Source organism: Bos grunniens, chromosome 2 (assembly GCF_055505025.1).
Source record: "Bos grunniens cultivar Pamir isolate PY7600 chromosome 2, Bosgru_T2T1.0, whole genome shotgun sequence".
Classification (NCBI taxonomy): domain Eukaryota; kingdom Metazoa; phylum Chordata; class Mammalia; order Artiodactyla; family Bovidae; genus Bos; species Bos grunniens.
In genome coordinates this window covers 73,004,390-73,032,371 of record NC_141166.1, presented here as the reverse complement: position 1 = coordinate 73,032,371, position 27,982 = coordinate 73,004,390, and the positions used below count along the sequence as shown (strand labels likewise).

General features: G+C 40.1%; 1 protein-coding gene across 5 annotated transcripts in view; it reads left to right on the top strand.

The window, feature by feature from the left end:
• The window catches only part of NCKAP5 (NCK associated protein 5), a 1,217,724-nt gene that overhangs the window by 111,969 nt on the left and 1,077,773 nt on the right, over window positions 1–27,982 (top strand). For 3 of the 5 annotated variants that reach the window (XM_086350141.1, XM_086350092.1, XM_086350078.1), the window contains exon 1: window positions 465–1,201. The exons of 1 other annotated variant lie outside the window; for it this stretch is intronic. The gene's annotated coding sequence lies outside the window, so the exon portion shown is untranslated. Of the gene's footprint in view, window positions 1–458; window positions 1,202–27,982 lie in introns of those variants that run through there. One more of the 5 variants, XM_086350120.1, reaches the window with a different exon arrangement.

Here is a 27,982-nt window from a genome sequence, read left to right as displayed (position 1 = left end):
GATTTCTCAGGTTGGGGTTGGGGGAGAAAAACCATAGAAACCACCAGTAAGAATCAGTTCACAGAAGAAGGGAGATTCCTTGAGAGAGCAAATAGCAGGGGAGGCACCCATTTTTATCTTGCAAATTGGAAGTGGGTGGGGCTTATAGTACTTCTTGAGATAATTAGAGATACTTGGCAGAGATGATTTTTTGATTTGATTTTTGGTGTGATGAGAGTGGTGTAGGAAGGTGATTAGGAATCTGAAGAAGCCTTTCTCAGAATAGAATGCCCTGATTTGCATATACATAATTTGGGGTACATTTCAGGGAGTCCTACCCCCAAGTTGAAAAACTTTATAGTATACCTGAAGAGTTTCATCTTTGCTAGGACAAGCCATCTAGGAAAAAAAAGTCAGCCAGGTACACACACACACACACACACACACACGTATCACTCAAGGAGGTGTATATATATATATATATGCATATATGCATATATACATACGTATATATGTCACAGTAAAAGTTGTTAGGCAATATAAGATATAAGTAATCATTATGTTGTTGTTACACAGTTAGGCAATATAAGACGTAACTAATATTCATTTACTCATGAATCATCAAACTCTGAAGCTGACTGGAAACAGGTGGGTAACAACTTGTCAGGGGCCCACTGGCTCCCTCATGGCTTCAGCTTAGCCAGCGTCAGTCGGAGGAGGTGATTCTCTGCCTTTCTCAGAAGAAAGGATCTGACCTGAGGGAAACCAGGCTCCTGAAAATTTGAATCAATGGAATTATTTACGCTTGCATCACCGGAATCCGCTCCGAGATGCCGATTTTGTTGCAGAAAAGATACTCTTGCTCCCCACCCCCTCCTTTCTTTTTGACAGTCAGTTAATAAAGACTCAACAATAAGCAGCTGCCAGTGATGTCATGTGGGACTTTGTCCACGGAGCTTGTATTTACAAGCTCAGAGCAACCACGGAGCCGCAGCCGGGGGAGCAGCCGACTCTCGGCAAACTTGCTCTGAATTCGCGGTAGCAACTTTTGCTGCTGCTTTGGCTGTTCAGGAAAACTGGCGTGTTCTCTGCGCCCAGCCTTTTCAGGCTTCACAAATAAACAGAGGATCAACTCGGGAGGAAATGTTTAACTGGAGAGAGTTGCAGTTCCTGTGTTTGTCTCCAGGGCTGTGAGATGTGTTGACTGCAGAGCTGACGACAAGTAAGACTGTTGGAATTGTTTTAAAACTCTTGTAACAGTTTTTCGTATTTATATGGCTTGCTTTGCTTTTAAAGTGAGATGATGAGGTGTTTGTATTTCTCTGGGCTCTCTCGCTGCCACAACAAGAATGCATTTGTTTCAAGTAGTAATTACAGTGCACTGAAGTTGATGGGGTAGGTGCAGAGAACTTGCACGTAGCTGATAACAAGATACCGAGTTCCTGATACTCATTTGCCTCTGCAGGGAGGTTGTAATTTTTTTTTTTTTTTTTTTAATGAGAAGCAACCAACCATACAGAAAACTATTAGCTTGACCTAGGAATTTTAGTAGAAAACTGTAAAGACTGATTTTTAATTAACTGTTTGTGTTGGAAAGGAAAACACACTCTTGTTTTTATTCTCTGATTCTTTCTGTGGTTTATAGATTTTAATGTGTGTGTGTTCAATGTCTACTTCTCTTCTTGATTACACCCTCCTTCCAAACACGCACAAACTCATTCATTCTGAGGGAATATGAACCTCTAGACAAATGTTTTGCAATGGAAACCATTTCTATCTGGATTTCTTCCCTTTAGGTATCTGGAGAAATGTTCGCTGTTCTGACTTGCCCTCAGAGATGGGAACCTGAATGAAGGTGCTACTGAAAAAGTCAAACTTTGACACTCAGCTCTGTGGGGATGGGAGACCCACATCCTTGCTTTCACTTTCTTCCAACTCTTTCAAACTCTCTGAACACATTCTTTGGGGAATTGGAAGGGTGGGCTCTGTGTACCGCCAGCCTGGACCAGAGCTCCCTCTCATTACGGCTGCCAGGCGCTGCCTGGAAGCACTGCATCAGAGCCACGTGGATTTGTCTTTCGGCTGCATGCTTCCAGATGCAGGGCTTGCACCTGAGCGCCTGCGGTTCAGCTGCTTGTAATCAGTAGCACATTCTGGCCGATGCCTGCCATCCAGTCCTGACAGCCCTGCCACATGGATTGGCAAGTGGCTGTTAGCCTGTTACCTCCTGCACGTGAGCCCCATGACTTGATCCAGGAGACCTGGCTGGTCCTCAGTTCAGCAGCTCTGTCACCAGCCCACAAGAGCAGTGACAGCCTTTCCCTTTTTCTCTGGTCTCAGAATTGAAAAAGTCAGTGCCCAAAAGCTCCTAAAATATCCTACAGTTTTCAGTGGAATTCTGATATGGGCAGCCTCCTCGTGCATGTTTGTCAGCTCCAGTTTTTTCCATCAGAGCACACTCTCTTGGACATGTTTTTTTTTTTTTTAATTTTATTGAAGTGTATTTGATTTATAATGTTAATTTCTGCTATATAGCAAAGTGACTCAGTTATATATATATATATATATATATACACACACACACACACACATAATTTTTCTTTTTTTTTTTGACTGTGTTACACAGTATGTGGGATCCTAGTTCCATATCCAGGGCTTGAACCCCCACTCCCTGCTTTGGAAGCACAGAGTTTTAACCAATGAACTACCAGGGAAGTCTGGTTTATCACAGGATATTGAATATAATTCCCTGCACTTAGACAGTAGAACCCTGTTGTTTATCCATCCTGTATCTACTAGTTAGTACTGGATATGTTTTATGTATTAAAACTCAATGCTTTCTGTGAATTTTTACTTAAAAAAGGGGATGTGCTACTAAAATAGTTTCCAAACCATTAGTCAAAGCTTATCATTTGTAGAAGAAAACCTGAGGCATGAGGAGGGGAAGTGATTGGTCCAGAGTCACCTAGCAAGACACTGGCAGAGCTCCAACCAGAAAACCATGCTCATCCTGGCATGCATTTCACATTTCAGTTCTTCCAGGATGTAGAAGAAATAGGACCCATGTGTGGTTACTAGCCTTCTTGCAGGAGCTGGCTGAGTGAAGGTGTATAGATGAAGGTGGTCTGGTAAAGAGAGAACATTCCTGTTTTGTCTTTTTCTCTGGGTATGTTTCTTAACAACTCTGCTCCTCATTAGTTTGGCTAGAGAACCGAAGAGCACTTTGTGATTACTTGACAGTTGCTGACCTAAAGTTAAGTGAGACATTTCAGGTGGTGGAATCGTACATAAGGCAGTTTGCATCAGGTGCAGGTTGAGAGACCAAAGCTGGTTTTCAGCTCAGATATTTTGTGCTTCTGCTTTACTTACATCTCTCAAATTTGTTTTATTGACCACACCCTTATCTGTCTTTCTCCTCTCTCCCAGCCTCATTTTCTCACTGCAGCCTGGACCTCTGATGCTAACACTCAACTTGATTCCACTAATGCCCTGTGTTCCTCTTTTCTCCGGAGCCTTCCTTGCCCCTGACACTTCTGCCTATTGGATGCCTCCATGGATTCTTCAAGTTGAAATGATGATTTTCTTCTTTGGACCCTCATGGTATCCTGTGCTGATTTTTGCTGTGGGATCTGAAGCTCTTTGCCACACAGTTAAATACATCTTTCCATCAAAAGCCAGGGCTATGGTTCAGTACTTCTATATCCACAGCACTGTTACAGAGTGGTGGTTAAATATATAATAGTAAAGAAGTGAAGGACTGAATTGCTAATCTTAAGTATCCCTTTTCCTAAACCAAACAGGCATGCCTCTACACATGGCTGACAAAAATATGTAAGTGTGCTGTGTGGCTTGACATGCATCTTCAACGAATGAAGGCCCCCAATACTGGACTCCCAAGCGTGCACACAGGGCTATTCCTGAAGCGATTGTCTCCAACCTCCCCAGCCTCGTTTCTCTCCACTCCCTCCCATGTACTCTGTGTCTGTCCTGGAGATTCCTGACCTGACAATTCATCTGTGTCTTCTGTCAGGGGTTGAAGAACAGCATGGTAGAGCCATTCAGGATTTGGGTTCTGGAACCAGACTGCCCAGCTCAAGTCCTCCTTTCATCACTGGCCAGCTTTATGATCTTGGTTAATTCACTTGAGTTTTCTCTTTCGCTTTTTGTCTTTAAAATGTGGCCAATGAGAGTGCCTACCTCATACAAGTATTGTTGTTCAGTCGATAAGTTGTGTCCACTCTTTGCAACTCTATGGACTGGAAGCACACCAGGCTTCCCCGTCCTTCGGTGTCTCCTGGAGTTTGCTCAAATTCATGTCCACTGAGTCAGTGATGCTATCTAACCATCTCATCCTCTGCCACTACCTTCTCATTTTGCCTTCTGTCTTTCCCATCACCAGAGTCTTTTCCAGTAAGTGGGCTCTTTACATCAGGTGGCTGAAGTATTGGAGCTTCAGCTTCAGCATCAGTCCTTCCAGTGAATACTCAGAATTGGTTTTCTTTAGGATTGACTGTTGTGATCACTATTGGCCTGACCAGTGCTCATGTTCCACCCTAGACTTAATGAATCAGCATCTCCAAGGTGGGATTCAGATTGAGGCATAGTTAAAAAGTTCCTCAGATGATTCGGTTTGGAATTCCTGTGTTACCTACCCGGAGGTGCTTTCTGTTACCTACACGTGCTGGGCTTGTATGTTCTCTAGCACCTCAATACCTTTATACTCTTGCCTGTGGCACCTCCCCATCCACCTAGTTTATCCTCCAGGTTGTGGCCAGATTTGTAATCTCATACCTAACTAAGCACCTGGCACTGAGTGAGTTCCCAAGAGATGATGAAAAATAAAAGTGTATGAATGCATATTTGATAGGTACTCTAAGAGAAGATTTAAACTTTCTTCCCCATAGTCAGTACCACGTTTCTAAACTCTTCACAAGTGCTATCTCATTATGATCATTTTGCTCATTTTCTAGGTAAAGATACTTAGATCCAAAGAGGTGAGGTAATGTGCAAAGGTCACATGGGCAGTAAAAGAGGCAGAGACAGGACCTGAACCCTGACCCCATACTCTTGACCTTTCACAGTAAGACTCTCCAGACATATGGAAGGCAATCTTCCTTGTGAGCTTTACCAGTGGTGGAACTTTGATTTTTCTTGTCTTTCCATACACTGATTGTACTGGAGAGCTACACATCAGATGAACACCTCTAGGTGCCAGCTGGCTGAAGGGATGATTCACATTCTCTAGCTTTGCAGAAGGGTCAAAGCCCATGCCCAGTCCTTTGGTATTTTTGTTTTTCCTTTAATCTCAGGCATGAATCCCCTTGCAGGTTGGCCCAAGTTTATGGCTCAACATCAAGATTATTTGCATTCTTGGTGGAGACGTTGGTAGGCTGGGTTCAGCTTGGTCAAGAGTATGATTCAGGGGAGTTAGGTTAAAAAAAAAATTGGAATTGATCTTTGGCCATTCAGCTGGTCTCTGAAAAGTTTACCAGGGGAAGTGGTAGTATTTTGTTTAAATAGCCAGAATGGTTGAGGTTGAACACTGGCAAGTCATGGAACCAGTTACACGCAAGATACCTTATAGCCTTATTTTTCTCTAGTTCTCTAATTCTACAAAGTTTAATGCCTTTGGAATTTTAGATTCCCAACTGTGCTTTTTTTTAAAGATGAAATAATAAATCTCTCAGATACATAAGAACATTACCCACAGCAGTTACTATGCCTGAATACATACTTGTCTAATGAAGTGTGTCCTGTCCTTTTGGAAGCCTCCATTACACAAGGTACTTCCCAGTAGTTACATAAATTAATCTGGTATTTTCAGGGCAAGAAATCAGATCTCTCCTTTTAGAAATAAACTTTCTGGATTAGTGATTCCTTTGAGTAGAATTTGGATGCACTATAAGAAACCAATGGACTGAGTTCAAGAAGAAAGTCTCAAACCCATTTTGGAACTTAAGCTTGGATAATAATATGATAGATACATATTATAATGTTGAAAGAAAAACTGTTATTTCTAAAACACGGGAACGAGTATTACTGTCAAGATGTGTGTCTGACAAACTATTCCAAGAAGGGTCCTTGCTTCATTTGACAAACTGAATATGGAAACATAGACCCCTGATCCAGGCCAATCCAAAAGATATATCCTAAGTGGGTTCCATTGCCAGGGCTGACCTGTTCTTAGAAACTTTTTTTAAAAAAAATCAAAGTAATACATGTTCATAATTTAGAAAACCAAATAGTACAAAAATGTCTATATAAATAACTATATTCACATATGTCACTTGGTATATATTAAATGGTAGTCCTAAAATTGAGGTGGACACCACTGAGCAACTGAGCATGCATGTTCTAAAATGTTTACATATATATATATAAACAGTGCTTGTATATATGACAAGATACGTGTGTGTGTGTGTTTATATGTATGTGTGTATGTGTGTATGTATATATATATATATATATATATATGACAGTCCTGAGTGACCTCCAAACCCCATTCCTCAGTCCTGCTTTTCAGAGGGTTTTCTTTTAGCTGTTTTTTCTATAATATTTTTAAATAATGCTTTTTATATCTAGTTATAATATAAAATTGTTTACCTTCTATTATGATAGATTACAATATATATTTGTTACACTTCCAATTCCTCTCCTGTTCTCCAGTGTAATTATATCACAATTTTGGTTAAAGGTATATTCAGTGCTTATTTTTATCATGACTATAAATAGTATTTACTGTTGAGTCAAATAATTATTGAATTTCCTTTCTGTTAAAAACATTCTTTCTAAAGTTATAATTGCCTCATTTAAAACACTAACTTGGTTTTCTAGGAATACGTAGTTAAAATTTTCAACAGCCTTTTGATGAATGTGCCAAAGATAACTTAATTTTAAAACATTATTCTATGGATAAGTTCTTAAGTCACCATATACTCTTTTCTTTTCTTTTTGGTTAGTTGTCAAGCAGGAGAAGTTAATTATTATTTGTGTCATATCAGAATCAGTTTAAAAGGCCTGCCTTCAGCATTTTTTTTTTGTTCTAATTATAGTCAGTTACTCATATGTGAATAAATAGACTGAAATAATCTGGTTTATTGTAGTTTGTAAATAACATTCATAATTTAGTTTTATGGTTGCATGAATATTAATACATTTCAGTGCAAGAAAGAGCCTTTGTTTCTGAGTACCTTTGATATATAGAATAACTTTATCAGAGGAAAGCAAATGATACTTCATGTAATGTTATTTTATGAATAGCTAAATGAATGGCCCACTTAAAATGACATTTATTTCTTCCCTTTCTCATTTTCTTCTCATTCTTTTCAGCCCAGATTTGCACAATCAGGAATGTGAGATGCTTTATTATTGGGAGTACTAGTTAAAATAGTTTACTTAAAATAATTTGAAAGAGACTGTGTTTTTGGAGATTGCCAGTAGAGGGCCTTATTAAACTGAATAAAACTTCTCATACAGACCAGTTGCAACAGGTACCATGAAAGAAACCATTGTTTTTGGGACACCTGATTAACAGCAGTAAAACCACCAAGGTAATTGTTTAAAATGCCTGTATTTCTTCCAGTCTGGAGAAATTAGAAGTCTTAGCTCTTCCATTGTTAGAGAAAATTGGAGCATTCAGATCATTTATATAGCTCATCTATCAAACCAGGACTTTGGATGCCAAGCCATAAAATACGTACGACCAGTCTTTTGGAGTTGGAGCACTGGTCCCTGAGCCTTTTGGGGAAACTGATATTAGCTGCTGAGTATGGAGGGAAAAAACGATGGTTTTCCTGTCCTAGGAATGTGTCTAGTTTATATGTTTCCTATATCTGAGTGAGCCCACTCTCAACAAAACGGGTTTTCTGTTTCCTGCACCCGGACTAGAATCTTCCCACTCTGTAGCGTATCCTTGATTCAGACACAGGGAAAGAGAATCTAGAGAAATCATGAATGCTGGAGAGCATTATTAAGTTCTCACATTGCCATGTTGCAGTGAAGGAAAGAGCTGTGGGGACTTGAGCTGACTTGTCTAGAGTCATTTGTTGGGTTAGCACAGAGCTCTTCTCTTCCTACTCACCAAAATACCTCTTTCTGAGGAAGGCTGCCTCTCCCTCCCCAGCCTCACTGAGACAGTTCCTGCTCAGCCTAGATGGCCTTTCCTCAGGAAAGTTTTCCCCATCTGTTATAGATCTGGAGAGCTTCAGGTCCTCGCTTTGCATAGCATGTGTCACCAGAGGAATTAAACACATGGTCAGCTATTGGATTCAGAAGGTCTCCCCATACCGTTTCTTGCTCCATGGAGGCAGAACCTGTGTCTATCACATCTAATATTGTAGCCTGAGCATCAAAAGCAGTGGCTGATAAATGGTAGATGCCCAACAGATATTTGGTGCATGGGCAGATACAAGCAAATTTTCAGACTTTAGTGCTTTCTTCTCTCCATTCTTATACTTTTGAAAAAATACCTTTTTATAACTCAACTGATGACATTTAACATTCCTGTGGACACAGAGAACAAAGGCAAGACATTTCTTTTTACCCAACTTTCAATGAGTGAGTGAGTGCCTGTTTAATTTCAGTAGTGTAAGTATCAATATTCACTGCATTCATCAATGGGGGCTCTATAGATATGAAAGTAAATGAAGAAGAGGATGGACAGGATTTCTTTTCTTCCTTCATTGTTGAAGACAAGGGAGTGGGAAGAGAAAGATGTCTTGAGCTACTTGTGCCCTTTTACGTTTTCCAACTTGGGCTGGCAACTTTCTGGATACCCTTTCCCTGAGAGGTTGCCTTATACACTAGAAAGATCAGGATTCTTTGGAGTCCATTAATAGAGAAACAAAACAAGTAGTTAAAGCTCAGGCCCATGTGGCTTTAATCCCTAGATACCTAGGGATTGAAACCTAGAGGGTTCCAGCCTCTGACCTGATGTCTGTCGACTTTGAGAGAACTATTTAATTTCCTTGAGCTCAGTTTCCTTGTCCATAAGATGTAGTAACATCAACAATGATTAAGTGCTTGTAGTATGTCTAGCCCTGTTATGCTTTATATTTATATTGTCTCATTTAATCCTCAAAATAGCCCTCTGAGATAGAGATTCCTATTAATTCTATTTCATAGATGAGAAGACCAAGGTCCCAAAAGGTTAATTTGTTCACAATTGCACAGTTAGACTTTGACCCAGATATTTGGATTATATTACCTCCTTATCACTGTAAGGATTAAATGAGATAAAGTATGTCCAGCTCCCGCACAAAACTAGACTCATAGTATGTGGTGACTGTTAACATTGTTATTGGCTCCTTATCACTGAAGACATTATGGGCCCTTATAAGCAGGTGATAGTTGAAGGGAAGGGCTTCCCTGGTAGCTCAGACAGTAAAGCGTCTGCCTGCAATGCTGAAGACCTGGGTTCAATCCCTGGGTTGGGAAGATCCCCTGGAGAAGGTAATGGCAACCCATTCCAGTACTCTTGCCTGGAAAATTCCATGGATGGAGGAGCCTGGTAGGCTACAATCCATGGGATTGCAGAGTCAGACACGACTGAGCGACTTCACTGGTTCACTGGTTTCAGGGAAATGAGAGGCTGATGTGAGCACCACATGTCTGGTCATAAGGACTTGTTATTTCATCTCAACATCAAATGTCAAGAACTCCATTTACTCGGCATTTTGGAACCTACCAGTATCTGCAGCCCCCAGGAGCTACCGAGGAGCCTGTCCACCTCTATGCCTGCTGGGCCATGAATACATGTGTTATGTTCTCATTATTTGGCCAGATTTTTCATTGCTCAATACCTTTATGTGTCTGTTTATGTGATGCCCTTGGCTTTATCATTTCTGCATTTTGGTTGGCAAAACTCAAACCCTGTGGACTTTTGTATGGGTAGAACTGCTTATTTGAAGTACAGTAGAGTCAGGTTTCGGAGAAGGCAATGGCACCCCACTCCAGTACTCTTGCCTGGAAAATCCCATGGACGGAGGAGCCTGGTAGGCTGCAGTCCATGGGGTCGCTGAGGGTCGGACACGATTGAGCGACTTCACTTTCACTTTTCACTTTCATGTATTGGAGAAGGAAATGGCAGCCCACTCCAGTGTTCTTGCCTGGAGAATCCCAGGGACGGGGGAGCCTGGTGGGCTGCCATCTATGGGGTCGCAAAGAGTTGGACATGACTGAAGTGACTTAGCTTAGCAGTAGCAGAGTCAGATTTGGAGAAGGAAATGGCAACCCACTCCAGTGTTCTTGCCTGGAGAATCCCAGGGATGGGGGAGCCTGGTGGGCTGTCATCTATGGGGTTGCACAGAGTCAGACACGACTGAAGCGACTTAGCAGCAGCAACAGCAGCAGACTCAGGTTATGAGGTTGGATGGATATAAAGTGTGCTCAGCTCCTTTTGGTCAGATCTTAATTTGATGTGCTTTTCCTACGTCCCTGGACCATCTTTCCTAGCTGTTCCTGCCCCTCTCTCCCTCTTTCCCCCTCTCTCTCTTTACCCCACCTTATTACTCTATTCTTGTCTCTCTTAATCATCTCTCTTCCCATCTCTCCCTCTTTTTTCATTCTTTTTGTTTTTCTCCTTCCTTATCTTAATTTACCTCCTCTTTCTCACCTACTCCCCAGAAAGCCGAGTAGAGAAGCAATAGTGGCCATTGTTTCTCACTGGTGATGGACTGGGCAATGGAGAAGGGAATCATTTCAGTTTTCTACCTCTCCATAAACTTCAGATGTCCCAGGGCCTCATTATAATGCTGATCCTATTAAACAGAGAACACATCCAAGTTCCAAGCCAAAGCAAGGGAGAAACCAAAAGAGCAAGCAGCATGGTGAAATCTAGATGGAGACTTGAACAACCCTGCTGGTAAGATTGTCCCACAGCCAGCTGTAGGACATGGGATCAAGTGGCCCCATCTGCAAAGTGAAAGGTGGGGATCATCAGATAGTCATAAGGCCATTTCTGATGCTGTGAACCTATTATTCCTTAACATACAGTGACTTGCATCTGACTCCTAGTCCAGATAATCCAGCACAGCACTTGGGAGCAAGCCCCTCCCCTCCCCGCCCCCAGGACAGCGGGGGCAGGTCTGGGCTGCAAGCACAAAGACCCTCGCAGCCCCTGAGATCTCGAGAAGCCTGGTTTTTCCAAAGTGCTGAAGTGATTTTGTCACTGCATAGTGCTGTGGGCCTTCACAACAGATGTTGAAGGATCACTCTTGAAAGGGTGTTTCTCCAGAGCATTTAATTATAACCTCCAAAGAAGATTAACAGATGTTATAATTGTCTTTACTCTTTGATTAAATAGTTTCTGCATGAGTAGCCTTCTTAGATTTTCCTTCTCTGTTTTGTATGTTCTTTAAAAAGAACTGACATGTGTCTGCAATTTTCTAGAGATAGCTCCTCAACAGGCTTGGTAGGAATCTTTCCAGATTTATAAGTTCGTTCTTTCTCTTTTCCTTATCTAGCTGTCTATCTCTCGTTGTTTCTCTCTCTCTCTGCCATCTTTCTCTGTCATCTCTCTCATCTCTGTCTCCTCTTTCTCTCTGTCTCCTCTCTGTCTCTGCTGTCTCTCTCTGTGTGTATCATCTATATATCTATCAAACAATCAGTTAAACCTGGGCCAAGGCAAGATGTTCTTCTATAGATGGAACCATTGGTTATAAAGGCAGCTGGGTGACAGGAATATGAATGTGGCTAGGAAACTGGCCATTCTTTTTACCATTTGTCCAGGAAAGTGACTGATGCCCATAAATATTCTTTTTGGAAAAAACTGCAAGTGGGAACAAAAAGTTGTGCAAACCTCATGCAGCAACCAACCATGCCAGGTGCCAAGTGTGCAAATGAGTGTGTGAGTGTTCACTATGTAAATGTCTGCAGATTTCCTTGGCAGTATTTTCTCTGGGAAGATAAGTTACCAGCCAGAATCCTTATTGACATCAAAAGCATTGTTGCCATTCCATTATTGAGAACCCAGGAGTCTTCCTTTCCATCAGATATGTGGTTTGTGTTCTAGGGCTCATTTATCTCACCTTCTACTTAGCCCAGCAAGAAGGAGGATGCCACTAACTTTACATGAATAAGAATGCTTCTTTATCATCATCCAATGTTTTTTCCTTGAGAAGAAAAAACTATAAGGAAGGGGTTCAGACATAAGGTCAATTTACGGTTGATGATAAGAGAAATAAGTACTGAATCCATGTTTTATAGGGGTCTGCCTAGTGATTGTTCCCACCTCACCATGTGGGAACATCTGAAAAGGGCTCATAAATCAGGGCAAAGATCAATCCTTAGATGAGCTTGAAGGAAGAGAGCAATCATTGACTTCACTGGATAAGTTAGTATTAAACATTTCATTGGGGGAAAAAGGGAAGAAAATACTTAGGTTGTAAATTTGATCTATTTTATCCATACTTGCTAAGGAAGAGGAGGGAAAAAGAGTATTTTCTGAGCATGCAAGGGATTTTTGAATATATGTGCTACTAGAAAATCAAAAGGGAAAAATGTCTGTCTATATGGGGTTTAACTTATATGCAGAGTACATCATGAGAAACGCTGGGCTGGAAGAAGCACAAGCTAGAATCAACATTGCTGGGAGAAATATCAATAACCTCAGATATGTAGATAATACCACCCTTATGGCAGGAAGTGGAGACGAACTAAAGAGCCTCTTGATGAAAGTGAAAGAGGAGAGTGAAAAAGTTGGCTTAAAGCTCAACATTCAGAAAACGAAGATCATGGCATCTGGTCCCATCACTTCATGAGAAATAGATGGGGAAACAGTGGCTGACTGTATTTTCTGGGGCTGCAAAATCACTGCAGATGGTGATTGCAGCCATGAAATTAAAAGACGCTTACTCCTTGGAAGGGAAGTTATAACCAACCTAGACAGCATATTAAAAAGCAGAGACATTACTTTGTCAACAAAGGTCCATCTAGTCAAGGCTAGAAAAACTATTGGTTTTTCCAGTAGTCATGTATGGATGTGAGAGTTGGACTATAAAGAAAGCCAAGTGCAGAAGAATTGATGCTTTTGAACTGTGGTGTAGGAGAAGATTCTTGAGAATCCCTTGGACTGCAAGGAGATCCAACCAGTCCATTCTAAAGGAGATCAGTCCTGGGTGTTCTTTGGAAGGACTTATGTTGAAGCTGAAACTCCAATACTTTGGCCACCTGATGTGAAGAGCTGACTCATTTGAAAAGACCCTGATGCTGGGAAAGATTGAGGGCAGGAGGAGAAGGGGGCGACAGAGGATGAGATGGCTGGATGCCATCACTGACTCGAAGGACGTGAGTCTGGGTGAACTCTGGGAGTTGGTGATGGACAGGGAGGCCTGGCATGCTATGATTTATGGGGTTGCAGGGAGTCGGACATGACTGAGTGACTGCGCTGAACTGAACTGATGGAGTTTACAACATATTGGAGGAAAGGAGTTAATCTCATAGGGACATTCACAGAATGTTTAAAACCAACAAATATGATTAAATTCCAAATGAATGATCAGAGCTTTGCCAAATTAAAAGGTTTTATAAGTTGGTGACCAGGATCTTGAACATTCTATAACCCATATGTAAAAGAAATGGCTAAAGAAATTTGATTTACTCAGGTGATTTGGAAGAAGAAGAGGATTTTAAAAGTATACTGCTTGACATACTTTTATGAAGTGAATACACCTCAGAGTTGTTCAAAATTGAGAAAGGAGTACATCAAGACTGTATATTGTTACCTTGCTTATTTAACTTCTATGCAGAATATATCATGTGAAATGCTGGGTGGATGACTCATAGCTGGAATAAAGATTGCTGGGAGAAATATCAACAACTTCAGATATGTAGATGATACCACTCTAATGGCTGAAAGTTAAGAGGAACTAATGTGCTTCGTAATGAGGGTTAAAGAAGACAATGAAAAAAGTGGGCTTAAAACTCAACATTCAAAAAACCAAGATCGTGACATCCAGTCTCATCACTTCATGGCAAATAGATGGGGAAACAGTGATAGACTTTATTTTCCTGGGTTCCAAAATCAAGATGGTGACTTCAGCCATGAAATTGAAAGACGGTTGCTCCTTGGAAGTAAAGCTATGACCAACCTAGACAGCATATTAAAAAGCAGAGACATCACTTAGCTGACAAAGTCCCTAAATTCAAAGCTATGGTCTTTCCAGTAGTCATGTACAGATGTGAGAGTTGGACCATAAAAGACTGAGTGCCAAAGAATTGATGCCTTTGAATTGTGATGCTGGAAAACACTCTTGAGAGTCTCTAGGACTGCAAGGAGATCAAGCCAGTCAATCCTAAAGGAAATCAGCTCTAAATATTTGTTGGAAGGACTGATGCTGAAGCTCCCATACTTTGGCCACCTGATGGGAAGAGCTGATTCATTGGAAAAGAGCCTGATGCTGGGAAAGATTGAGGGCATGAGGAAAAGGGGGCGAAAAGGATGAAATGATTGGATGGCCTCACTGACTCAATGGACAAGAGTTTGAGCAAACTCTGGGAGATAGTGAAGTACAGGGAAGCCTGGTGTGCTTCAGCTTATGGGGTCGTAAGGAGTTGGACATGACTTAGTGACTGAACAACACCACTACCACAACCTGGATTACCAGTTCTTAGACCAAAAATATCACCCACACTTCACTAACACCCTTCTCAAGTTCCCTTCTAGTCACATCCCTCAGGTAATCAGTGTGAGGGCTTCCAGTAACATAGATTAATTTTGTCTGTTTTTACACTTTATATAAATAGAACCCCACAGTATGTATAATTTTCTTTCGTTCAAATTGTATTTTTGTGATTCAGCCACATTGCTGTGCTTAGTCATAGAGTTTTCATGCTCATTGTTTTATAGTATTCCACTGTGTGACTATATCATGATATATTGTTTCTACCGTTGATGGGAATTTGAATAGTTTCTAGTTTGAAACCATGACAAATATGCCGCTATGAATAGTCTAGTACATATACCTCAGTGAACAAACACACACATTTTAGTATCTGTTAAGTGTGTTTGTGTGTGTAATTATTGCATCACAGGGAATCTAGGAGACACTGCTCAATAGTTTTCCGAGGCTGTTGTACCAATTTATATTCCCACCAATAATATGTGGAGATTATGTGATGTTTGAATTTACTCAAGAGAATACTACTTAACTTCCACTACTACTTAAGGGTAGAAGTTAAAGAGAAGCAAGTGTGGCCTAAATGTTAGGCAGAAATTTTGGTCATTTGGAAATTCACAAACAGAAACTGGGACAGTGAAAAATAGTTTCTTGTCTCTAGAGGTGCTAGACCGTGATGGGATGGATGGTTTTTATTGGAAAGGAAGGTGAGCTGGAGGATTCCAAGTCCGCTTCCTTCTATGGACTTTTTAGATCACAATTAGTAAACTATGGAAACTGAAAGATGCAGGAGGTTAAAAGTGGTCATTGGCATGGACCAGATAGTCAGATGGTAGGAGACCAGATGTGAGTCACCAGGAATGACTACAAAGACAGTGCTGACTGTGAATGAAGGCAGAAGCCACTCAATAAAGGGAGACAGGTACTTGGAACTGAATAGGATGTAGTGGAGTTGAATGGGGTCATAAAAAGAAATAATATACTAGTAGATGGAAGAAAAAGGAGTGGTTTAGTTGCAGCCACAGGTTTATTTTAGAGTGTGTATGGAACACAGGTTGACTCAGTTCAGTGCTGGATGCTTAGAACCAATCGGAAGCATCCTAAAGGAAAGTGGAGAATTTGATCATCTCTATCAGAGGTCAAAGGATGCCTGAAAAATGCCCTGGAGGAGAGTTATTCCATAGGGTCCTGGCCAGATAACACTCCCCAGGGCATAAGAACATGGCAACATTTCTGCAAAACTGATTGGAGACTATGCTTCTATACCTGTCTCCTTTACACTTCAACCTCTAGGAAGCTTAGAATCAAACTTAAATGTTTAATTGCAAGTAGTCTGTTGGCTTATATCCTACATATTTGCAATTTTCCATCCTCTTATCTTTGAAGCTTGTGGTAGACAGAATTCTGTGATAGGCCATAAGAAGCCATTCCCTTGAATAATCCTCCCCTCTGCTTTGTGTGGGCAGAGCCTAATCACTCTCATGATTAGGTTACATGATATGGCAAAGGTGGATTTTTGCAAATGTAATTAAAGTCCCTAATCAGTTTACTTTGAGTTAATAAAAAGAGATTTTCTTTGGTGAGCCTGACCTAATCAGACAAGTCCCTTAGAGCAAGTCTGGAGATTAGAAATTTGAAGCTTAGGTTTTCCTGCTGAGCTTAGAAAAGCAAGCTATCATGAGTTCTACAGATATAAAAAAATGAATTCTGCCAACGGCCACATGAGTTCACAAGACGACTCTAAGGCTCAGATGAGACCTGAACAAGGTCCCAGATAGGTTGTTGTCAGATTCCTGAGTCGTGGAAGCTGTGAGATAATAAATGTTTTTAAGCTGCTCAATTTGTTACACAGCAATGCTAAGTCGCTTCAGTCGTGTCCGACTCTGTGTGACCCCATAGACGGCAGCCCCCCAGGCTCCGCTGTCCCTGGGATTCTCCAGGCAAGAACACTGGAGTGGGTTGCCATTTCCTTCTCCAATGCATGAAAGTGAAAAGTAAAAGTTAAGGCACTCAGTCATGTCCGACTCTTAGCGACCCCATGGACTGCAGCCAACCAGGCTCCTCTATCCATGGGATTTTCCAGGCAAGAGTATTGGAGTGGGGTGCCATTGCCTTCTCTGTACACAGCAATAGATAAGTAATGTTAATATATACATTTTCACTCATCTCTATCTCAGTTTTATCCTTTATTTGTTGTGTAGATGGCCTCTTTATTTTCTTTGTAATTTGAGTAAAACTGAATGAATTAAGGAATCAATAGTGTCCTAGGACCCCTGACACCTACTCCAGAGTGACAGGGGTGATGCTGTCCCCTCCCTCACATTGGGCTCCCTCCCACCTCTGTGACTTGCATTTATCTCTACTTCTTCAAACTTCATCCTAACTTAGAGGCTCAGCTTGAGTTCTCCGTCCTCCATAATTCTTACAATCTGAGTTTTTGGAGGTTTGTTTTCTGTTTTTCTTTCTAAAATCCCTACAGCAGGGGTTTCTAGTCTGAGGGCTGATGGCATCATAATTACTTCAGGGAGGTTTTAAAAATGCAGCATTCTCTCCCTCTCTGCCTTTTCTAGAAATTCTGGTTCATTACTGAACTTCTGAAAACCTTCCCAGGTTATATCACTGGGCATCGAGGTTTGGTAACAGTTGCCCTGTCATTCTTAACACAATGTTGGCTCTGTATATAGTGTCCTGTGTGACTTACTGCCTGGTCTTGAGGCTTTCAAAACTTTAATCCAAATATGTAAATTACCTGTAGCCTGGACAGCATATTGTGCATTTCTTTAATATTAACCTTGGTTTTATTATGTTTATACTAGTAGCTTCCCTTTGGCTTTCCTTCCTCAATTATTTGATAATTTTCTTTTTGTGTATATTTTTGTATTAATAAGTAATCACAAATCTTTGTTGGGTGGGGTGAGATTGGGGATGAATAAATAGAAAACCAGTGTCCTCATCCCTAATATTTTAATATATGTGAATCTTGTTTCCTTGGCAACAGTAAAATTTTCTAAACCACAAACTCTGACTTATCCTCTTTCATGCCCTCATTATACCTTGCACATTTTGAGCATATAGGAATGGTGTTCAGAAAACTAAAGACTGATGCTTGGACTGATAAGCTTCTTGCTTTATACAAAGAGTATTCCTTCCTCTCCTTTCCGCTCCCACCTTGTCTCCTTCCTCACCTGCTTCTCCTATCTTTTGAAGCATTGAACAAAGAATTACTCTTTTCCCTGGACTCAATCATTCGAGGCTGGCACAATGCAGAGATAAGGCTTTAGAATTCATAGGAGGACTCTTTGTCTCTTTCAGGGGGTTTCATCTGCCTGAAATGGCTTTACCTGAGGTATATATTTTTTTAACCTCCTGGTTCTGTGAACAGGCACAGTTTAGACCCAAGACTGGAGGTATGAGCAGGAAAGAGCAGGAGGAATAATCACTGGATGCTGCCCTTTCCCATTATAAAGCCTCATTAAATGGGCTGCATTCGAGACAGCAACTACGCCCTTTTATGCCAAAGCACACCTCTGTGGTACCACTGGAAATGGTCTTGTGCAAGCTATATTATATTTGGTGAGTGGAACATTATTGCGTGGGGAGGCTGGTTTATCATATAGAGCTGAGGAATGTTCCAGGAAGTTCTACAGAGACAGTCATTGTGGAAAAACTGATAAATTGTACTCCTCTAAATACTCCTTTGAAGCCTTTTCAACTGTTCTGAAAATGTATACTCTCTTGGGCAGTGAGGAGTCTCCTGTATCTCTCTACTTGTCCTTTCTGTAAATCTCTTTTTACTTCGATTCTCCTCAATGGGCGACTGTTTTTTTTTTTTTTTTTTTGCCATTGACTTTTTCTTGAATGTATTTGTATCCAAAGATCTGAACTGGCCAGGTGGGCATGATAAAATATGCTGTGTATTTATGTGTGTGTACACATGTGCATATATGCATATAAGCATATGCATTTGAGTTTTGGGGTTCCTGTTTTTTTTTTTTTTTTGCCATTTCCATTAGACAAAATCAGAATGCTATTTCATACATCCTCCAATTTCCAAATTAAACTAATTGAATTTAGAAGGCACTCTATCAGAAACTCAAATAATCCCAGGGCATTTTAAATAGTGGCATTTATCATTTTCTACTAAAATAAAAAAGCACTTTCTGCTTGATGGAAAGGTTTTTGTGCCATTTTCTCCAATATAGTGGGATTACACTTAAACCATTATAAATCTTATCAAAGGTAAGTGTTTGGGCTATTAAATTCTGCCTCTTTCCTACTTCCATCACCCTATGTACTTGTAAGGATATAGAATTTTCACACATGACTCAGAATGTTTCAGTTTTGTTTCTTAGATACATATTTAGTGAGAGCTCATGGAAGCATTATACATTGTGGGTTCTCCGAGCCAACATCTTGGATGTAGAGGAGATCTGTGTAGTAGTGACTGAAGCTGACTAGACTTGGAGTCAACCCAGCCCGAAATGCTGGGCTGGATGAAGCTCAAGCTGGAATCAAAATTGCTGGGAGAATAACCTCAGATATACAGATAACACCACCTTTATGGCAGAAGTGAAGAGGAACTAAAGAGCCTCTTGATGAAGGTGAAAGAGGAGAGTGTAAAAAGCTGGCTTAAAACTTAAAATTCAAAAAATGAACATCATAGCATCTGGTCCCATCACTTCATGGCAAATAGATGGGAAAACAATGGATACAGTGACAGACTTTATTTTCTTGGGCTCCAAAATCACTGTGGATGGTGACTGAAGCCATGAAATTAAAAGATGCTCCTAGGAAGAAAAGCTATGACAAGGCTAGACAGTGTGTTAAAAAGCAGAGATATCACTTTGCCAACAAAGGTCCATATAGTCGAAGCTATGGTTTTCCAGTAGTCATGTATGGATGTGAGAGTTGGACCATTAGAGAAGGCTGAGCACCGAAGAATTGATGCTTTTGAACTGTGGTGTTGGAGAAGGCTCTTGTGAGTCCCTTGGACAGCAAGGAGATCAAACCAGTCAATCCTAGAGGTAATCAACCCTGAATATTCATTGGAAGGACTGATACTGAAGCTCCAATACTTTGGCCACCTGATGCGAATAATTGACTCATTAGAAAAGACCCTGATGCTGGGAAAGATTCAAGGCGAGAGGAGAAGCGGGTGACGGGACGAGATGATTGGATGGCATGCATCATCGATTCAATGGACCTGAGTTTGAGCAAACTCTGGGAGATAGGTTTCCCTGGTGGCTCAGACGGTAAAGCGTCTCTCTGCAATGCAGGAGACCCAGGTTCAATCCCTGGGTTGGGAAGATCCCCTGGAGAAAGAAATGGCAACCCACCCCAATACTCTTGCCTAGAAAATCCCATGGATGGAGGAACCTGGTAGGCTACAGTCCGTGGAATCGCAGAGTTGGACATGACTGAGCAACTTCACTTTCTTTCCGGGAGATAGTGAAGGACTGGGAAACCTGGTCTACTGAAATTCATGGGGTCTCAAAGAGTCCAACACAACTGAGAGACTAGACAACAATAACGCCGTAAGGAGCAACAGAGCCTGTAGGCAGTTGTGTGTCTGTGTGCGCGTGCGTATGCCTGCTCAGTCATGTCCCACTCCTTGCGACCCTATGAACTGTAGCCTGCCATGCTTCTCTGTCCATGGGATTCTCCAGGCAAGAATACTAGAGTGAATTGCCATTGATAGGTGGATTCTTTACCAACAGCACCACCTGGGAAGCCCTTAGGCAGCCATGCAGCACATCAAATACCATCAAATGCTAAACCATGATGGTCCTCAGTTGAAAAAAACCCACATATGTTTAGAGATCCTACATGCCTTACAGTTTCCTTCACCACCTTCATTCTCTGCCTTGGCCTCCAGCTTATGCTGATCACAGGCAGAGAGACGTGGAGAACTAAGTGTGTTGGTCAGTTTCCTTGATAAAGCAGCTCTGGGTGCAGAGTCCCACTCTAGGAGCCACCTTTCAAATTCAGCAACCTAACTTGGCTATTTCTGTATCTCCTGCCACATTGACTTCAAACAGGAACAAGCAGAAAATTTCGCCAAGGATAGCTTAAGCAAAAAGTTCAGTGTTGTTATGACAGATAATTAAGAAAATTGGATGAAGGAAAAAAAAAAGTTTAGCTTCAAGTTCTCTGCACCAGCTGCCTTCAATATTTGGTTCCATGTCTGTCTCCATATTTTTGTGTGTGTATGTGATGGGGGGAAGTGTCCTTTTTGAAACCTGATGAGGACTTTGCATAAGCCGTTCTTGCCCAGGCTTCCAAAGGAGTTATGCCTTCCTTAATCAGACTTACAGAACTATCAAGAATTATGCTTACAGGGAGGTTGTGGTTAGCAGAGCACTGAAAACTGAGTGCACAGGAGTTCTGGGTTAATGACACAGAATTACTTGAAAGTGAATTATTGTACAGGCATGGGATACTTTAAGGGGAATGTGAATTTGATTCTGAGGTTGATAGTTAAATTTCTGGGAGCTGATAGGCATCATTCTCTGCCTTTCTGAATCAAAAATATAAGCAATCATTGGGGCAAAAGAGGAAGCAGTTAATGGTTTAGATAAGTAAGAATTTGGATGTGTTCAAAAGTGGAGGGGACTTTAGCTATTCATCCTAGAAAATAGTTCATCTGTATGCTTGAAGTGGTATGTGCAAGGGTAAACATTGTAGCATTACTTGTAATTCTGCTCAGTTATCACAGTCTAAATGCCCATCAGAAGAGGAAGAATAAAACAAATAACCCTCCATTTATACTACAGAGCCCATGTAGCATTAAAAGAACAGAGGAGACCTATATGTATCCTCACATTAGAAGACCTCTTGGACAAAATAATGAAAACAAACTGTCAAAAACATGTAGAACAGGGTACTGTTTCTGTTTCCAAAATCTTCTAAAATTGTTCATACAGATAATATATGTAAATGGACTGAAAATGTTCTAGAAAGGTAACAAATCATTAATTGTTTTTTCCCCTCTAATTGAGAGGATATCATTGGGAGTACATAAAAAGAAAACTTTTGCTATTCTTCATATTGGTTTCTATATAATTTTTAAACATTTTGAGAATATGTTCATGTTTTAAGAATGATCTACATGTGTGTATGTGTGTATAACTGCATTATTTGTTTATATATACTTTAATAAGGGGATATTCTGAAAGAATATGTCATAGGATTATGAGAAAGGGAGTTATTTTTTCCCAGATAAGTAATCTGAGGTAACCAAAGGTAATACAGAAGAGGAACAGAATCTCAGCTGTCCTCTGGTTGGGTTACAGTTTCCAGACATGGTAATGTCAAATGTGAGATACAAACAAAAGCTGTTAAGATAGCAATCACCAGCTATTTCTCCGTACACATGAAGCAGCATAAGTTATTTGCGAAGAAATCCATTACTCAGGAGTTTAATTTCATTTCAAACAAGTTGAGCTTGTCCCAAACATTCAGTCTTGGGACTGGGGATAACTTGATAAGTGAGCTACAGTCTTGGTCCTAGAGGGTAAACAGCTGTGGGAAGGACAGGCATGTAAGCACTTATCATTTATTTACAAGTCCCCACTCCAGTAGAAGCCTAAGTGAAGGACTCAAGGGAAGGACAGGCTGTGGGCATGCAAAGAGAAAAACAAATATTGATTGTTTTCAGGGAAATAAGAAATCTATTTTCATGAAGAAGCATATGAAGCATATCCTAGGGTCTAGGATGGACACAGAGGGAATAAAGATGGGACAGGGCTGATGGCTTGGGAACCTGATGATGGTTCAAAGACTAGAGGTTTTGATGCTGATGAAAGTTCATTTCTGGAAGTTAACAGTGATAATAATTAGTTGAAACAATAATATTGGATGTGAACCTTCCAGGGACCTGAACAAAGGCAACTTTATATGGCTAACAGGTGACATATCCTTTTTTTATTGAAGTATAGTTGACTTATAATATTATGTTAGTTTCAGGTGTATAGCAAAAGGATTAACTTTTATGTATGTATATATATGTATGTGTGTATATATGCTATTTTACATATTCTTTTCCATTATAGGTTATTACAAGATATTGAGCATAGTTCCCTGTGCTATACAGTAGCTGTATAATAGCTGACATTTTTTGATCATTTTGTTCTTGTTGTTCAGTCACCCAGTCGTGTCTAACTCTTTGTGACCCCATGGACTGCAGCATGCCAGGCCTCCCTGTTCCTCACCATCTCCCGAAGTTTGCCCAAGTTCATGTCCTTTGCATGGGTGATGCCATCCAGCCATCTCATTCTCTAATACCCACTTTTCCTTCTGCCTTCAATCTTTCCCAGCATCAGGGACTTTTCCAATGAGTCAGCTGTTCACATCAAGTGACCCAAATACTGGAGCTTCTGCTTCAGCATCAGTCCTTCCAATGAGTATTCACAGTTGATCTCCCTTATGATTGATTGGTTTGATCTCCCTGTAGCCCAAGAGACTATCAGAAGTCTTCTCCAGCATCACAATTCAAAGGCATCAATTCTTTGGTGATCTGCCTTCTTTACAGTCCAGCTCTCACAACTGTACATGACACTGGGAAGACCATAGCCTTAACTGTATGGACCTTTGTTGACAGAGTAATGGCTCTGCTTTTCAACACTGTCTGGGATTGTCAGAGCTTTCCTGCTGAGAAGAAGTCATCTTCTGATTTTGTGGCTGCAGTCACCGTCTGCAGTGATTTTAGAGCCCAAGAAAGGGAAATCTGTCACTGCTACCACCTTTCCCCCTTCTATTTGCCATAAAGTAACTGGGCCGGATGCCATGATCTTAGTTTTTTTAATATTCAGTTTTAAGCCAACTCCTTCATTCTCCTCCTTCACTCTCATCAAGAGGCTCTTTATTTCCTCTTTGCTTTCTGCCATTAGAGTAGTATCACCCATATATCTGAGGTAGTTGACATTTCTCCCATCTGTCTTGATTTCAGCTTGTAATTCATCCAGCCTGGCTTTTCTCATGATGTGCTCCATGCATAGGTTAAATAAACAGGTTGACACCAGACAGCCCTGTGGTACTCTTTTCTCAGTCCTGAATCAATCAGTTCTTCCATGCATGGTTCTAACTGTTGCTTCTTGATCTGCTTACAAGTTTCTCAGGAGACAGATAAGATGGTCTGTTATTCCCATTTCTGTAAGAGCTTTCCGCAGTTTATTATGATTCATATAATCAAAGGCTTTGGCATAGTTGATTAAACAGAGGTAGATGTTTTTCTGGAATTCCTTTGATTTCTCTGTGATCCAGTGAATGTTGGCAATTTTATCTCTGGTTCCTCTGTCTTTTCTAAACCCAGCTTGGACATCTGGAAATCCTTGGTTCACTTAATGCTGAATCCTAGCGTGCAAGATCTTAAGCATGGCTTTACTAGCATGCAATTGTCTGATGGTTTGAATGTTCTTTATTACTACCCTTCTTGGGAATTGGGCTGAGGATTGACCTTTTCCAGTCCTGTGGCCACTGCTAGGTCTTCCAGATTGCTGACATATTGAGTGCAATACTTTGATAGCATCATCCTTTAGGGTTTTGAATAGCTCTACTGGAATTTCATCACATCCACTAGCTTTATTGACAACAGTGCTTCCTAAGTCCCACTTGACTTTGCATTCCAGAATGTCTGGCTCTGGGTGACTGACCACACCATCATAGTTATCTGGTTCCTTAATATCTGTTCTTGTATCTCTTCTTGAACTCTTCTGCATCTACAAGGTCTCTACCATTTCTATTCTTTATTGTGCCCATCTTTGGATGAAATGTTCCCTTGATAATTCCACTTTTCTTGAAGAAATCTCTAGTCTTTCCCCTTCTGTTGTTTCCCTGTATTTCTATGCACTGTTCACTGAAGAAGGCCTTCTTGTCTCTCTTTGCTATTCTTTGGAACTCTGTGTTTAGTTAGATGTGTCCTTCCCTTTCTCCCTTGATTTTTGCTTCTCTTCTTTCTTCAGCTATTTGTAAGGCCGCCTCAGATAACCACTTTGCCTTCTTACTTTTCTTTTTCTTTGGGGTGGTTTTGTTCACTGCCTCCTGTACAATATTATGGACCTCCATCCACAGTTGCTCTGTTTACTACATCTAATCCCTTGAATCTATTCATTACCTCCATAATAGCTGACATTTTTTGATTGCTTTACCTGTTGTTATAGCTGACATTTCTTGAACACTTTACTATGTTCTTGGTACTCTGCTAAGTATATTAGGTGAGTTATCTTACTGAATCCCTAAAAGTAATCCCATGATGTAAATAGCATTGTAATCCTACCTATGGTGTGGTAATGTTGTGATTTCCATTTTATAAATAAGCCATGTTAAGACTCAAAGAAACTTACTTATAACACCAGATATAAATAGCTCCAAACCTCTGATTTTATTTATGCGGATATGGCCCCCAGAAATAGACAAGCTCAAGTTTTTCTTGTAAAGGGAATAACTGGTAAGTATAGTTTCCAGAGGTCAAGTACCTTCAGTAGATAAGAACATAACACATGGCTATCCTAAAGGACTGTTAAAATGGTGACAGGATGAAAATCACATCATAAAATACGTCCAGGAAATCCATATGAAGGTTGGCTCCACCTCTGGTTATGGTAGTAAACAAGGAGGAAAGGAAAACTGAACAGAAGCTAAAGCTCCCCAAAATGGCAGCATGTCTGAAGCTCGTTAGTTGTAGACAGTACAACTAGTTAGTTGTAGACTTTGTGAGAGAAATCATTTTTGAAATGAGTAATGCATGCAAACCATTCCTGTGCAAAGCTTTTCATTTTACTAAATGGGTGATGGCAAGAATATTGGGCATTGAGTTTGGGGTTCAGGGGGAAGCTGGGTTTGGAGGAAACAGCAGCAGCTTCCTCATCAGCCCAATTCTTTAATGTAATTTTGGGTTTGTAGCTAGCAGTTTAGCCTTGAATCTAGTTCCCAGCCCTCCCAACCATTTTGCGAGTCACTCATCAAGTTTTTAAAAATAATTTGCTTCTGAATCAATCAGTATCAGTTCCAAAGTAGAGTTGATGCTAGTCTTTTGGTAGTGCTGTTTTTCTTGGTTTTGTACAAACATTCTTTCAACAGAAAATTATCAGTTACTTACTATTTGCTGAGTACTTACCCAGGTATTAAAGATAAAAATACTTGATGATGCTTTTTCTATTTCTAGTCCATGTATTATATATACAGTCAGGAAAGTTTCTTTAAACAATTTTAAATAATTTCTTTAAATCTAAGGATTTTTCTGTAAGATATATGGGGATATTAATATCTTAGAGGACTGTAATGCAATTTAGCATATATTGCATAAAGCTTGTTTAAAATGTTTTATTGTAATCAACTCTGAATTAATTTCTATTGTTAAATTAGCCTATTTCCTCTTTGGCTGTTGCTCTCATCTTTTGTCCTCATTTACATAATTCTCTATTTCAGTTAATTTCTCTTTTTTCTTTTTAAGAAAAGTAACTTGATTGTTAAATTTGCTCTATTATTACCTCTTCTTTGTAATTAAAAGGTATAGCAAAGTTTAAAAAAAGACTAATAAAAAAATCATACCTTTGTCTTCAGAATATCCTTCAGTGCATTTTCACTGAGGGTCAGGGGAAGGTAAATTTTTTGTTTTAGTAAGTCTGAAGAGTTTGTTTGTTTATATCTTTTTCTCATGCTTGGGTTGTATTTTGTAGCTCAATTTGGAATTCTAGGTTTATAGTTATTACCCCTCAGCATTTTGAAGACATTATTCTCTTGTGTTCAGGGACTTACTTTTGCCAACTAGAAATATGTTGTCAGGCTAGCTATTCTAACAGGCTTTCATTTGTATGTCACTGTAAAAATGATCTCTATTAAGTATTAAGATTTTCTCTTTAGCTTGATGTTTGTATAGTTTTAATATTATACATGTTGATAGGAATTTACTTTTATTTATACTGTACTTCCATCAGAAAAACACATGTTCAGTTTTGGAAACATTTTAGCCATTATTTTTTAGAATATTTGTTCTATGTTATCTTATTTTCTTTTTGTTTTTTAGGGGGGATTCTGTAGATACATTTTAGAACATTTCAATCAATTTTCCCCATCTACAACTTTTTATTTGTGCTTCATTCAAAGTGAATTCATTAGTACAATTTTTAAATTCTTAATGCTCTCTTTGATTGTCAGGTTTTATCTGCTTATGGTGTTTTATTTCAGACCATGGTTTTCTCTTCTAGATGTATAATCCTTCTTCACACTGACTTGTTTATGTTTTTTACTTGCCTGTTCTATATCACAATTTCTCATTCCTTTTATTAATACTATTCCATTTTATATTTTGATTTTTACTTGTTCTTTTCTTCAGCTCTATTGAGGTATACTTGACAAAAATGGCATATTTTAAAGCATTCTGTATGATGATAAAGCTGAAACTCCAGTACTTTGGCCACCTCACGCGAAGAGTTGACTCATTGGAAAAGACTCTGATGCTGGGAGGGATTGGGGGCAGGAGGAGAAGGGGACGACAGAGGATGAGATGGCTGGATGGCATCACTGACTTGATGGACGTGAGTCTGAATGAACTCCAGGAGTTGGTGATGGACAGGGAAGCCTGGCGTGCTGCGATTCATGGGGTCACAAAGAGTCGGACACTACTGAGCAACTGAACTGAACTGATGATGTTTTGGTATAGATATACATTGTAAAATGAGTACCACAATCAAGCTAATTAACAATAACATCACCTCATATAGTTATGATTTTGTGTATGTGTGTTTGGTGAGACACTCAAAATCAAATCTAATAAATTTCAAGTACACAATATAGTATTACTAATTATACCACCCTGCTATACATTGTATCTCCAGAATTTATTCATCCTGCCGCTGAGCCTTGGTACCCTTTAACAAACATGTTCCCGTTTCCCTCATCCCCCACAGCCCTGGATAGCACTAGTCTACTCTCTCCTTTTATGAGTTAAACTACTTTTGGATTTCTCACTTAGGTTATTTCTATATCCTGGCCATTATGAATAGTGCTGCAATGAATACAGAATCATAGATGTCTCTTTGATACAGTGATTTTGTTTCCTTTGGCTATACACCTGGGAGTGGGATTGCTGGGTCATATGGTAGTTCTATTTTTAATGTTTTGAGGAATCTCCATATTGTTTTCTAGAGTGGCTGTGGCAATGTGTGGTCTAGCCAACAGTGTGAAAGTTTCCCTTTATTCCGTATCCTTGTGAACACTTGTTATTTTTTGCCTTTTTGATAATACATATTTTGGGGAGGACAAGGGGAAACTACTTTATTTATTTTTCTTTTATTGAGGTGTAGTTGTTGTACATATTATATAAGTTACAGGTATACAGTATAGTAGGGCTTCCCTGGTGGCTCAGTGGTAAAGAATCTGCCTGCCAGTGC